The sequence below is a fragment of the Athene noctua genome, chromosome 7 (genome assembly GCF_965140245.1).
Source record: "Athene noctua chromosome 7, bAthNoc1.hap1.1, whole genome shotgun sequence".
In the NCBI taxonomy this organism is placed as follows: Eukaryota; Metazoa; Chordata; class Aves; order Strigiformes; family Strigidae; genus Athene; species Athene noctua.
Genome location: NC_134043.1, coordinates 34,583,492 through 34,597,433, shown reverse-complemented (window position 1 = coordinate 34,597,433; position 13,942 = coordinate 34,583,492). Strand labels below are relative to the sequence as shown.

The 13,942-nt window shown below is 41.5% G+C and overlaps 1 protein-coding gene across 5 annotated transcripts in view; it reads right to left on the bottom strand.

Annotated features, from left to right (window-relative positions):
- The window catches only part of GULP1 (GULP PTB domain containing engulfment adaptor 1), a 164,969-nt gene extending 157,530 nt beyond the window's left edge, over positions 1-7,439 (bottom strand). For all 5 annotated transcript variants that reach the window (XM_074910737.1, XM_074910734.1, XM_074910735.1 and 2 more), the window contains exon 1: positions 7,282-7,439. The gene's annotated coding sequence lies outside the window, so the exon portion shown is untranslated. The remainder of the gene's footprint in view (positions 1-7,281) is intronic.
- Between the last annotated feature and the right edge of the window lie 6,503 nt (positions 7,440-13,942).

Below are 13,942 nucleotides of genomic sequence, written 5' to 3'. Positions count from 1 at the left end.
AGTTAGGTGAAATCTGGAAATTATCTCTTTCAAGAACATTTACATGATACACGCTAATGTTGCCGTTTAGCAGTGTTGACATACTGCATTTCACACCACAGAACATAGCAGAAGCAAACAATTAAGTGCAATTACTGTATAGCATAGGAAGATAAGAAAATTAGTAACAGCTTCAGCTGCAAAATTTGTTGGAAAAGTTTCTTCCATCCTAAACCTGTTTGCACAACAGGATAAACTGAGTATTAATACAACAGATAACTTACAAAATTAGTAATGCAGTTTTTAGGCTGCTTCAATCAAGAAAGATTGTACTAATCTCAGATGTTAAAGACCTTTGTGTTTACAAATCCACAGTACTCTCTGCTTTAAAGCTTACACATGTGAAACAGATTAAGGGGCACAATGGTGGGGGTTAGTCTCTCAAACTACTTTCTGCTGCCTACATAGTCCCCTGCTACTATTTTCTGTCACAAGTAAAGATTCAGCATCATATTATCACTTCACCTCCCACTGTTACTTATTACTTTGTTTTACCAAGTTTTCTCACATTATTTTAACTGCAGATACACTAAAACAGGTATGACTTGTGCATACCATACCCCACAATATGAAACCAGCATTTAGCTGTAACCCCAAGTGTCCACTTCTTTGGCAGTGACGGCTCTGTCACCTCAAGAGTTGAGAAGCAGAAGAAAAAGATACACTATCAGCTGATATTTTCAGCTCTAGCATTGAATGTCCCTTGTCTTCAGCACATGACCAAGCAGAACCATCACCAGAGGCCTCTTTGTTATATCTGCATATGAACACACATGAAAATGAAACCTTTTGACTAGTATTTTCCTCATTTAAGACTGAAGCTTGTATCAGCAGCTCAGACACAGTGGTGCCATCATTCATTGTTTTAGGGCAAGTCTTACAAGATCTGTTTTTCTTGAAGACCCAAGTCCTGAAACTTTGAGCTCGTGTTAAAAAAAAAAAAATATAAAAATCTGTTTTCTATATAAGTTTCAGAGCTACGTAGTTGCAAAACAAAAAGCTTTAAAGAAAGAAAACAATACTAAATGTTAAAAAAAGACAAATCCTATATTATTTTTATTCTCATTATTTTATGACTTTTTTGCTAGGGAACCTGACTCATGATCTTTGAATGCATACAGCTGCCAACGCAGCATGTAGGAAGAAAGTATTAGAGACAGCACATATCTGCACAGCAAGGCATTTGGAAAGATGGTCTGGACAAACATTAAGAAAATAGGTTTGAGGACATACCAAACTTTTTTAAACAACTCCTAATGTAACTGGCATGCAAAGATGACGGCTGCTCCAAATAACATTTTGAGATGTGATTGCAGGAAAAATAATTCTTTATTGAGAACACAGTCCTTTGTCTAGGCTCATTACCTCACTTGTTACACTTTCCAGAAGATTTCACAACAGATTAAGAAAAAAAATGGTATGATGTTGTTTCAAGAGATATCTTCTTTAAAAGATGTACACACACAAAAAAACAAAAGCTCTCAACCTGACAAAAGAGAAAATATATTGATGAATATTGGGAGTACCTTTATTGCATTGGAAAAACAATAGCTACACAGGGAAACAGATAAAAATTTCCAGCACTAGCAAAAGGGTTACTTGCCAAAGCCCAGATGGCACCGAGAGCAGCTGTGAAGAAACCAGCTCTCCTGTGGGTCCCCTGCCACAAGGACAGTTGCAAGACTGTGGTGAGAATGCTCAACCACCTCCTTCCCAGCCACCTTTCCCCACTGCAGCAGCCGCCTTATCCCCAGACTTTCATCTAGTGGAAACAAAGTTTCATTTTACATCGGCTGCTGAGACCTCTGAAAAACTTTTAAGGGCTGCCCACATTTAGAGTGTCCTAGATCACTTGGAAAGTTTGAGCACAATGTTTAAGTTCCTAATGGCCCATCCTGTCTAGAAGGGATCTAACATCTGTGTTTAAAGGGACAAAAATGAAAACAGAACAGACTATTAAATGTCACAGCAGGTGGCAGTCAGGATTCTGTTTTGCACACCATGTTACTGCTGTATTTTACCTTTGTCCAAGATTGCTCCCATTAAAACTAGGAGGATGGAGAGAGCAGAGAAAGAATTTTAAAAAACACCCCCTCACATTAAAGGTCTTGACTCATTTCAGAGAATCCACAGTCCTCAGAAAGAGATTTTGTTTTATCTAAAAATAATAAGTAGGAATCTGAATGCAGTTTTAAAGTTTTCATGTTATTTTAGGGATTATGAGAAGATCGAAGCACCTTGGAGATTAGGCTCCTCTGTCTGTATCCATTCCCTAATACTGAAGTACCCTCGTACCCTGCTCCACTAAAGCAATACAGCATGCTAGAAACTGCCATCAGACACTGCTGAATGTCAAAAGATTTGCCTTAAAACTCATACATTTTTCAAAGTAAAAGTATTATTTATTTGCAGGTTCAGATCTCTCTACAGCACAGGAATAACCACAACATCTAAAGAATTTCCAGAGATTATGGTTCTTTCTGCTACCATAAGAACAAGTTTTAGCAACTTCTTAGTTCCACAGAGCTAAAAAAAGTAGGATTTAGCCACTTGCAGTCTCTGCTTTAACCAGTGCATCGTAAGAGCATTGTTTACCAAGTTACACTTCTGCAAACTCACAATGCACGGCAATGGTGTTGATCAGGTACTGCTGACAGAATAAACTGAAAACCATTTGGCTGCACAGATGTTTCTGAATCTTTATAACTACAAGTGAGATAGAAAATGGAGTAAACCCGGCTCAATTCTCAGAATAAAACCTGAATATGCAAGCTCAGAGTTAGATGTAAAATATATGCAGTACTAACAGAGGGACTACAATATACAGCATATACTCATAAACTGAGTAGGTCAGACTCTAGAATTAAAATAATAAACACAGTTTCTCAGTGCCTGCTCTTCAAAATATTAAATAATTTTGCAGAAGTGAAAGAAATCCAGTATCTTAATCTAAGGGGCTTTCTGGTACTTCTTTGCCACATTATCAAGTAGCCTCTGTGAAACCATAGATTTTACAAAACCCGAGTTCTGCTTCTGGCTCCAGTGAAAGCTTACTACTTACATGGCTGTTGGAAACTCAGGTCTTGGCTATTCTACAGAAATGTTTTTCATTAAGCTACAAATTCTACATTCTCTCTTCCTTTGCCTAATAGGTAATTACACCCCAAAAAAAGTAATTTCAACCTGAGGAAATGATAATATTTTAATCCAGAGCACACTCTTAGCATGGTGATTAGAACATCTGCTTGAACTGGCAGAGGGGAGGAGGCATGAAAGTAAATTCTTTCCTGGGAATTCATGATGATTTTCCAGCTGGATAAATTCTCTAGTGAAATCCCAGATAAAATCTATGAGGCAACATCACTTCCTTCTCTTGATGTTCAGCTTAGTGTAACAAACATGTTTTGAAACCATACAGCAAGAGAAGGCATTTCAGATGCCCTTATGCTTACTAAGCTGCAGCCTAGGTAGAAGAGCATTTTTAAAACTTAAAAGATACTACTGACCATTCCCAGAGTTCTTTCAGTGCCCCTGGGCAAGTGAAATGGCACAGACGAGGTCTACACTTGCACTTCTACAACTGAAAGGATGGGCAATATCTCACTGTAATGCTGCTACTGCATTCTGCCATTCCTGCTAGGTCACAGGTATCTTGAGGATAGACCACAAAGTGAAAAGTAACTGAGCAAATTGAGCAAAATACCTCCTTCCTCCTGCCCCTAACCACCACGGGCCGTGAGTGTTAACTCTGATTAAGGCTATGTATGAAATGGTTAATATTTGGCTATTCCACAACAGCAAATCCACAGAAAAGTCTGATGTAGCATTTAAGGCATGGAACATCTTGAGCGAAGCACTGATAGTGGGATAGTGAGACTAACTGCACGAGAAGTGCCAGGGTTCTGATCTCAGGCACTTAAGAGACACTAAGAAGGAAGTGCATTCCATTGGGCAGGAGGATATTAACAAATGTATCTATACAAAAAGTTACATATTGAAGATAAGAGAACATCCTTAGGTAGCTCTGCTGAGGCACTATGTGCTCTGGGATACAAACTGATTCTCTAAAGGCGCTTATCCCATCAAAAATCAGATTACAGCAAAGGAAAAAAAGGGGGTAGGGAAAATGCTTATTTGTGCCCAATTAGCGTATTCTTATGTAACAAATCTATTAAGTCTTTTATTCAGGATTTTTTGCCTTGAGAGCCAATTTACTTGAAACACAGCCTCAACCTCTGCCATGCATTCCAACACTGACAATAATTAAAAACTCTAAGGGAGCAGCAACTTCTGTAAAGTGAAGCTGGTAGACTTTTCAGCTCTCAGTGCGCTACTCCATCTCTTGAAAAAAATGACAGAATTAGAATCCTGCTGCAAGTCGTATTAGATATGTCAACAATTCAAGGATAAGGTAGTCCATTTTTTTATTCTCTTTCAAGCTATGTTAGTCCTCCAGTTCAAGCAGAGGTTAGCCTTTAATTATCTCATGGTAGTTCTAATTATTTTCTTATGACATGTTCAAGCAATACTCTTGAGGGATTATCTCAAAAGAAAAACTAATTCTATAATCAAAATACAAATGCCAGTTTATTATAACCAACCTCTCAAGTTCTTCATATAAGTCTTCTGATTATGATTTTTAGAGCATCCAGTAATATTTACAAACATTGTATGAACACACCCATGCAGACACAATGCTATTGAACCATAAGATGTAACCTTATCTACAGGCAAAAGACTAACAAACTATTTTAATTATCTTGTAAAGGAAATTCTGAAATGTCACATCAGGTGAATACTTTGCAGAGCAGGAGATGCACAATCTTTGAACTCTACGAAGACCTTGAAAAAACTGCGGAGTTGTCATGGAAGACTAAGGAGGCATTACCAACCGTTACTTTGTGTACCAACCACTCTCCTTCTCCACTCATTAAATACACCTTCCTCCTTTCTGGACCTCTAGTATCAAGTTTTGTATTCTCACACATGATTTAAAATGCTTTACACAGCACATTGTAGCATAGCTCACTGCTGCAATCTACCATTTTCTTCTTCTTTTTCTGGCATCAAAACCATTTTAATTTCTGTATTCATCACTTTCGAGACATGCCCAATGCTAGCTGGATCACATTTAAGACTCTCATCCTTACTTCTAAGGCAACCCAATTTGTACTTGCTTCTGCTTATTTCTAGTCTCTTTTCACTGATATCACTGCCACTATAGCTCTGTTAAAAACACAAATCAAACTGCCTGCTTGCATCCTTCAACACTGTGCCATAATTCCTAGGTTTTTAATCCATAAATCACTCACTCTAGTCAACCTCTTCACGTAAATATATGCCTTTAAGGAGGCCTATAACCACCAACGCATGCATACACTTAAAATAAAACGCACACCAAAAAGCGTAAGACTAATGATCATGAAATGACTGCCCCTTCCCCCCCCCCCCCCCCCCATTTGTTGCTCCTCTCTGAGTGCAGGTGGATAATCTCCAAATATCAGAGGTTGTCCCTGATATACTACTACACAACAAACTGATCAAGCAAATCTACAATTATGAGGCAAAATTTTCTGTTCATTTTGAAACTGCTGTAAAAATAGAAGCTTGACCTTCAAAAAGATACTTATTTTCCCCTTGGTTGAATTATTTTGATTATCATCGTGTCAGAGGTCTGAAGCTCTTTATTGTTTATCACTACAACAATTGAAATGCATGACTATAGTTACAAGTTAGTCTAACATGCTGGGGAAGATGATCACAGAAAAGTTATTTCTAAACAGACAGGTTCATAGTTATTCACATGGAATGTAAAAATATATGCTTATTTACATTATACTGAGCAGACCAAATATATTGCTAAAACTTTTTGTATGTATCTACACATATTCAAAGCGTCTATACAACCACCTTCACATATGGCACGATTTCCAGTTTATCAGGGCTTTTTTAACATCTTTTTAGTTACGTCTACATCAAGATGACTTAAAAACTTGCAACTGCAACACAACTGAAAATTTAAAAAGCGAGAGTTGCATGGTATTTAAATTAGAAATGTGATGACTGTCTTAAATTCAAAAAAGACCCCAGAAATCCAGTCCTTTGGAAGAGGGCAGATTCCTTCGCAAGAAGAATACAATTAACCTTTATGGGCCTTTGATCTGCTCGCGGTGCCTTTCAATAGATGATAAGGGTGGTGGTATTAAGCGAGCAACATACTTTTCCATATTCCTCCAAAGAACTGTCACACAACTTGCAGACCCCTTAAACGGATAATTTCTCCTTGAAACTCCCTTGCCCGACTTCAAGCCAGCGGCTGCAGTCCTTGCTCACATTTCAGTTTTCTATTCACATGATGATCCGACAAACTACTCCAGTACTCCACCCTCCTCCCAACACCCGGGTGCTCCACGGAGTTAAAATTAACTTGGTGGTTTGGGTTTGTCTACGAGCCGAAGATCCTCCCTTGTGAAACAATTGTGCGTTCATCAGCCTCAGCGGCGAGCTCGGCTCGCCTCCCAACACCGCCGAGCTGCCACGGCTCAGCCCGCAGAGGAAAAACAAAACCCTGTCTCAGATAATGGCTTTACTGTACTTACTAAGAAAAAAAAAAAAAAAAAGAAAGAAAGAAAGAAAAAGCAGAATGAAAGGCATTTGATGATTTTCAGCTACAAAAAGCCCCTAAAGCACGGCACACCGCCTGCCTAAAATCCCCGAGCCCTTGCTCTTTCCAAGTTGGAGGCGAGCACCGCTGCTAGCGGCGCCCACCGCAAGTTTCGCACCGCGCCGTTACTCTCCCGAGCGCCGGCACCGCGGCGAGGGCCCGCTGCGCCCCGCCGGCCCACCCACCGCCCGCAGGTGAGACCCGCGGACCGGACGAGCTTCGACGGGCGGGCGAGGCCGCCCCGCCGCCAGCCCCGCTCGCCGCCGGGAACAAGCCCCGTTACTCACGCCGCTCCCCCCCCCTGCGCCGCGGTGCCGGCCCCGGCCCGCCCGCCAAGTTTCCAGCCACGGGCAGGCTCGGCCCGGGGCAGCGCTGCCGCCGCGGCGATCAACAGGCGCCCGGAGCCGCCTCCCCGCCGCCGCCGCCCGCCAGCCGCACCTCGGGACCCGCCGGGGAACGGGCGGCTGCGCCCGACCGCGGCTGCCCTCGCCCCGGGGAGGGACGGCGGGGAGCCCGCGCCACCGCCTCCGGACCCAGCCGCGCAGACAAGCCGCCCCTCCGCGCGGAGCGCCGCGTACCTGCCGAGGTGATGGAGCCGTCCCGCTGCCCCGCCGCGCCGGCACACGGCGCCCGCTCCGGCCCGCTCCCGCCTCAGCCGCGCAGAAAGTTTCCTGACGTCAGCGCGGGCGGGCGGGGGACCCCGCCTGCCTGCCGGGCTGGCTGCCCGCCGGGCCGGGCCGGGCCGGGCCGGGCCGGGCGGCCGCTGCTCCCGGGCTCCCCCTGCCTCCCGCCGGCGGCCAGCCGCGGGGCGGGCGGCGGCAGGGGCGCTCCCCGCGGCGCTCGGCAGGGGGCGCCGCCGCGGCCGCGCGCGAGGGGCGGCTGGCGGGCAGCGGGCGCGCGCCCCCGCCGCGCGGGGCTCCGGCGGGAGGCGGCCGGGACACCGGGCGCTGCGGGGGACGCGGCGGCCGGGAGGGGACGGAGCGGCCGCCGCCACCGCCGCAGCAGGGGCCGCCCCCACCCGGCTCCCGGCCGCAGCCCCCCGCCCTGCGCCCCGGAGAGCGGCCGGGAGCCGAAGTCAGGCCCGGGCCCCCGAGGGGCGGGAGGCGCCGGGATCCCAGCGCGGGGCTGGGGCTGTGCCCCTGCGCCGCGGCCGCTCCAGGGCAGGCGAGCGCCGGTTCCTCCTCCCTTCCCCTCCGGGATGGGGATAGGGATCCCGAACGGGCGAGGCTGGAGCGTGGGTGCCCCTCGGCTAGAGGCCCGCGGCGAGCGGCTCTGTCAGGCCAGAGGCGGGCTCACGGCCGGCGAGAGCTGTCTCCGAGCAGAGCTGAACGGGCCCCTTCGGGCAGTACGAAATGTAAGGCTGTGCACATCTCACCTGGCACCGTGGCTTATTTTAATTAAGCTCTGCCTTGAGGAAAGTCTGATGAAGCGAAGAAATGGGACCAGAAAAAGTCGTGAAGTGTAGGCAGTACTTGAGAAATTGGGGAATGCAAGTTAGTAGCTCTGCATTCCTCAAGGAAACATCTTCTGAGGAAAAAAAAAATAAATAAAGAAAACATTGATAGAGACACTTCCACAGCTCTTGCTTAAATCTATAATGAAGAATAGAAGTATTTCGGTGGGGTACAGATAAGTAACATCATTCTGACTTTGACGATACTCTCTGTGGCATACAATCCCAATTAAATGTGGTTTAGAAATGCTTCGCCAGTGTAGGTCAATATATTTTTTGACAGTCACGGGAAATGCAAGTTAGGGACAACATATTTCCTGCAGAAAGGCAAGGAATTCATGTTTGCCATATTTCTTTTATTCCTGGTGGCCTTCTGCCATGACACTGCCAGTAAGGGGGCATGTGGTGTCTGGAAAGACAGGAAACTCATTTGTCATTCCTCTGCCTGATTTTTTTCACAGCACAGTGAAAGATGCCTTTCATTTTCCATTAACCAATAGACAAACCTCAAGAATGGCCATTTAGAAAGCAGAACAAAACATGTCACTGAAATCAAAGCAAAGGTGTTTTCTCTGAGTAGGCGTTTTCCTTTTTTTAAAAGCAGGATGGAAAACAGTTCAAGGTAGTGATTTGCAGTTAGGAGTGGAAAGATCGTGGTAGAAAAAACATGAACGGTGGAGGTCAAGAGCAGGCAGCTTTTCAAGTCAGTAAGCCCTAGATAAATACATGCATAGATGCAAATTATGTAAAGAGTTAGTGTGGCAGCCTTTTCCACTCAGTACTAAGCAACAACAAACCTACCCCCCCCCCCTGCAAAATACATACATAAAACCAAAGCAAATTAGTAGTAAATTTGTTTGTGCTAGAGATTATTATGAAGCTCCTGAAATTTTCCATCAGTTCATTCTCTCCTGCAAAGGAAACAAATGCCAACTTCTTACATGGTTTCAGAGTTACTTGTAAAGTTTGTGAGCAAACTAACAGGCTATGAAGCAGTTGCAAAGGATCATTGTGTGGAAGGTTATTACTGTGGTGGAATCATACCAGCTGGATTACAAAAGATAACTAGACAGAAGTGAAATTCTGAGAATGAAGAAAAATGGAAAACACTTTTAGGAAATTGTATGGGAATTGTCTTCTAAATAACAACACAGCCAAGAGTTGTTTTCAGAATCCAGATATTAAATCTTCAACATGTTTCTGAAAAAAAAACAAACCAACCAAAAACTACCCTCATAATCCTGGCTTTACTGTAATATTAAGACAGTTGAAGGAATACCTAATGAATTTGAGAAAAACACTCTTGTTTCATTCACAGCTGATCCATGAGTGGTCAATACACAACTAAACTTTTTTTTTTTTCCTGTTGTTACTGACAGCTATTCCTGTACACACTTCCACAGCATCTTGTTGGAGCTGACAACTGCATTGCATACATCTCCTTAGCCATTTGTGCCTGTCAAAAACAGTGACAAGAAAGATGGGAAGAGAGATAATCTATAAATTCTATGCAATTGTGCGAGAAAAGTAAAAGTACAGCTACCTTGGGTTTTAGTAGTTTCTCAGAAGTAAAAACACAGACTAGCATATCGCAAGTTTGAATTGTTAATTGTGTTAAACATTTAGACTCTGGATGCTTATTTTTCATGTTTGTGTGATTGGTGTTTCAAGAAACAAGGCAGTTCGTGTACTGTTTTTTTATGCAAAAGTACAGTCCATCTTGATGTTGGGAAGCATCTTTATGTATTTGGCATTTCACAACATACATCCAAACTTGGCCTTTGTTGTATGTCATAAACAAGTACTCAAACTTGTTTAGTAAGTGTAATATTTTTATTTTGATAAGTTTAGCTGTACTCTGGTTAATAGATGGAGTTTCAAAGTTTTGATATACTTATTAAAAATATGTATGTATTTATTTGAAAAGTTATGGACTCCCTTATATGTTTTATCTTTCCCCTAAATTAAGCCTCAGTAGAATTTTACTAAAACTCTAATAAAAGTCACAGCAGCAAAGCAGAGCACACACTAGACAAAGAGAAAACATTCTGGCCCTTGAAATACATGTTGTCTTCAGTTTGTCAAAGATGATTCAGAAAGCAAGTAAAATTAAGGGCACTTGAAAAATTTTTTACGATACCGTAGCAGATTCTTCATCAGAGAATTAAAATATGTTACAGGGTGGTTTTTTTAGTTACCAGGCTTTTCTGAAGTCAAGTATGTTCAATAAAGTCGGGGTAGATTTTGACCAAAATCAAGGTATACCGTTTTAAATGCAGTAAAAATACAAGGATAGAATATAATACTCAGGAAAGGACATTTTTCAAAATCATTTCTGCATGCAAATTTTTTTCTTAAAAAATGACATTTTATAATACAAGAAAAAAATTCTACATAGGAAGCTTCCTATTTCTTAGATATATTTTTGACACAATCTGTATTGCAATGCTTAAATAGAAGCAATGTAGAGCAAACCTACTTTCAACTTAAATTTGATGCATATTATTTGAAGGGAATAGAAGAAAATGTGATTTCTTTCTTCCACTGTCATTTTTTTTCCATCAACAGTGGCAACCTAGGGATGAAATGAGAACAATATTGCAGAGGAAAAGTAGAGCACAAATATATTAGTACCTCTTCATCTTAATTGTTAATTGGTGTGATCCAGAAGCAAAAGGCTACGAGCAAAAAGAATAAAACAGTAACTTGCTCTGCAATCTAGGTCCCCCAAAACCTGAAGTAGATAAAGTCCCCCGCAAAACCTGAAGTGGACAAAGTCTGGTCATTACTGGGGCTATCGTTCTTGAGAGTTGCAGAGAAGTGGAGCAAAGAACTGGACACAAAGAAATGGAGCATATAGTGAAGAGAGAACAAAACCACATTTGTAAACACATGCTTGCACCTTGGCTCCTTACCACAACGGATTGGTTTTACTGTTCTCATGAGCTTGTAAATGTCAGTCATGTAAACAGATGGTGAAGACTGAGCGAAGATAATAGAGGATGAGCAAAAGCAATGGAATCAGTATTCATTTAGATGTGGAGTCATGCCACGATCAAAGAGTAAATATTAATCACATGGACTGATTTACCAGAGAATAGTTACTAGAAGGAACAAAGATTAAAGGATTGCACCAATTACAAACCCTGAGAAGTTCCACCTCCCTACTGAGCACTGTCTCACCTCTCACACAGACCAAAAGCTACCGAGCATTACTCTGTGAGGATGTTAAATAGGAAAGCAACCCCCATTCAGTCTTTCTTGTGAAGAAACACTGGCAGAGAAAAATTCACTAACAATTGCATATTTAACTTCTAGGCCTTTTATATTGTCATGGTGGTATAATGTACATCCTCATTTTAAATTTTCCTTACTTTGCCAGAGAACTGTAAATTGCCACATTGTAAGCAAAAAATCACATCCCCACGTTGAACTTAAGGGTCTTAGGAAGATGTAAAAAAAGCTCTGTATTTCAATCAAGGGAAGCACATCATTAGCAGTGTGATCAGCTTCCATATCAGAGATGGCAAATGTCAAGAGGGCCTGAGTACTCCAACAACTAGTTGCTTTACCTTCTATAAACTTAAGCAGCCTGGTAACAGGGTAACTTGGTCAGATCATCACAGCAGATGTTCATCTCTTGAAGGCAACTATATAACATCATGTTACTTGAATTTTCACTTTTGTTTGACAGTTGACAAAACACTCTACTGAGAAGGGATTTACTGAGAACACATGACAGAGGCTTATATACATTAGAAGATCTGATATGGAGTGGGTTGGGAGAGAGAGAAAAACATGAGAAAAAGGTATCTTTTCAAGCTTCCTTAACTGAAAATGTAGTCCTGTTTCAAAGATGTGAAGAGTTACTGACTCAAGATCGTAATACTTCTTGTGTTCCTCTTTTGTTCCCATTTATGAAAGGACTCTTGCTGGATATTTGATACTGGTTTTGCTCATTATGTTGTTATTGAGTTTTTTTCATCATTGTACAAATTTAAGTGGAGAAAGAACCATTACGTTAATTCAGTAGGTGTCAAAGGGTACTCAATTTCATCCAGGTACCTTAATTACTGAGTTGTTAAACTCCATTCAGAGCCTGGGGGAAATAGCGTCAGACAGATGAGAAAACCAACACTGCTCAGGTGTGGGTGGTGGTGGAGGTGACTGATCATCATAAACCTGATCATAAACCTTGATTGGTATCAACCAGCAATATATCTAAAGAGGAAGGTCCTCTGTGCCATACCTCATAGAATTTCCATCCCAAAGCGGGTCACAGTATCCTTGAAGCTTTTTTGTGGAAGTATGGAACGTTAATAGTACTGTAACCACCATTATAAAATATTTCCAAACTAGAAAAGCAGTCTTTCATGCAGATCTTCTCACAGACTAACGCTGATTATGTACCTCACACCTACAAAGCCAAGAGAAAGAAACAGACTTTGGGCATTTCATTCTAAAGTTTAGAGAAAAGGAAGAGGCAACAGAGAATTGTCATTAAAAACTAAAGGCTAATATGTAGTATTCTTTGCAGAGAACAAGAATGCAAAATGCTTACTATCAATGCTTTTTTTTTTTTTTTTTTTTTCCTGAGCCAGTTATCCTTGGAAATGTAGCAGAATGTCTACTTATTAAATTATTTTAAATGGTAATACCTACCCCATGACAAAAACCTAGAACAGTAAGACAGCCTAAAAACTAACCATGCTATTAGCTTAAGACAGAAAGAATAAAATAAATCATTACTCTATTATCTACATGACACATGGACATCAGTTTTTAAAACAGTCAAGTATTTGAAAACAAAGCAACAAAAATGTACTCAAGGGTGCTGTCCTGGGTTTGGCTGGGATAGAGTTAATTTTCACAAGAAGCTGGGAGGGGGCATAGCCAGGACAGCTGACCTGGAGGGGAGGAGTGAATGAGTTGCCAGCTGGGCCTAAACCATGACAGATGCCTAAACCAAAATAAAATTTCAAGTCGTCTCTCATTGAACTCACAAGGATTTTTCCAATAAATTTCAGAGAGTGTAATATTATAATATATAATAAAATATTTATACAAGAATAAAATCTCTAAATAGAAAAAAAAAAAGTTAAAGCCATTGCTTTTAGGGCTTCTCTTAGGTGAAATATTAGAAAGGAGATTGAGCTCTGGAAGTATCTCTAGTCCCTTGACATAAACACTACAGCATCTATCAACAGGTAAATTGGAAACTGAAATCTTCAAAGCTATTTAGACAAAACCTCACAAAAGCCAAGAATTATTTGAGGCCTTTAATCAAGGCCAAATCAATATTTTATATATATGTGTCATAACCCAGACTTTCCTCTACTTTGCTTCTTTGCGCTATGTAATACTTCAGTCTGCATTATGCAAGATTGGATGTAGAAGCATGTGCAGTTAAGGATGAGATTTACTTATTCACATTAGATACATCTCACCAATACTGTGATTTATATCTCTAAGACAATATAAGTGATGCATGCATTTAATATGCATGTTAAAAACCCTTGAGTTATATTCCACATATAACGTAAAACTGAAAAGTTACAAAAGAGAAGCAATTTGGTAATACTGGTGGAAGACCAGAGGAAGGGTATGAAAGCTGAAGACAGCATAGGGTTAATATTGAAACAAAGAGCCTAATACTGGAAAAGAAATAAAGCCATGTTACACAATACGTATTTGTGATCTGTAGGAGAGGGAATAAACACCCAATTGGAACTACACTGTAGCTGAAAGTCTGGAGTGTAATTAATTATCTACAGAATTTGTGTACT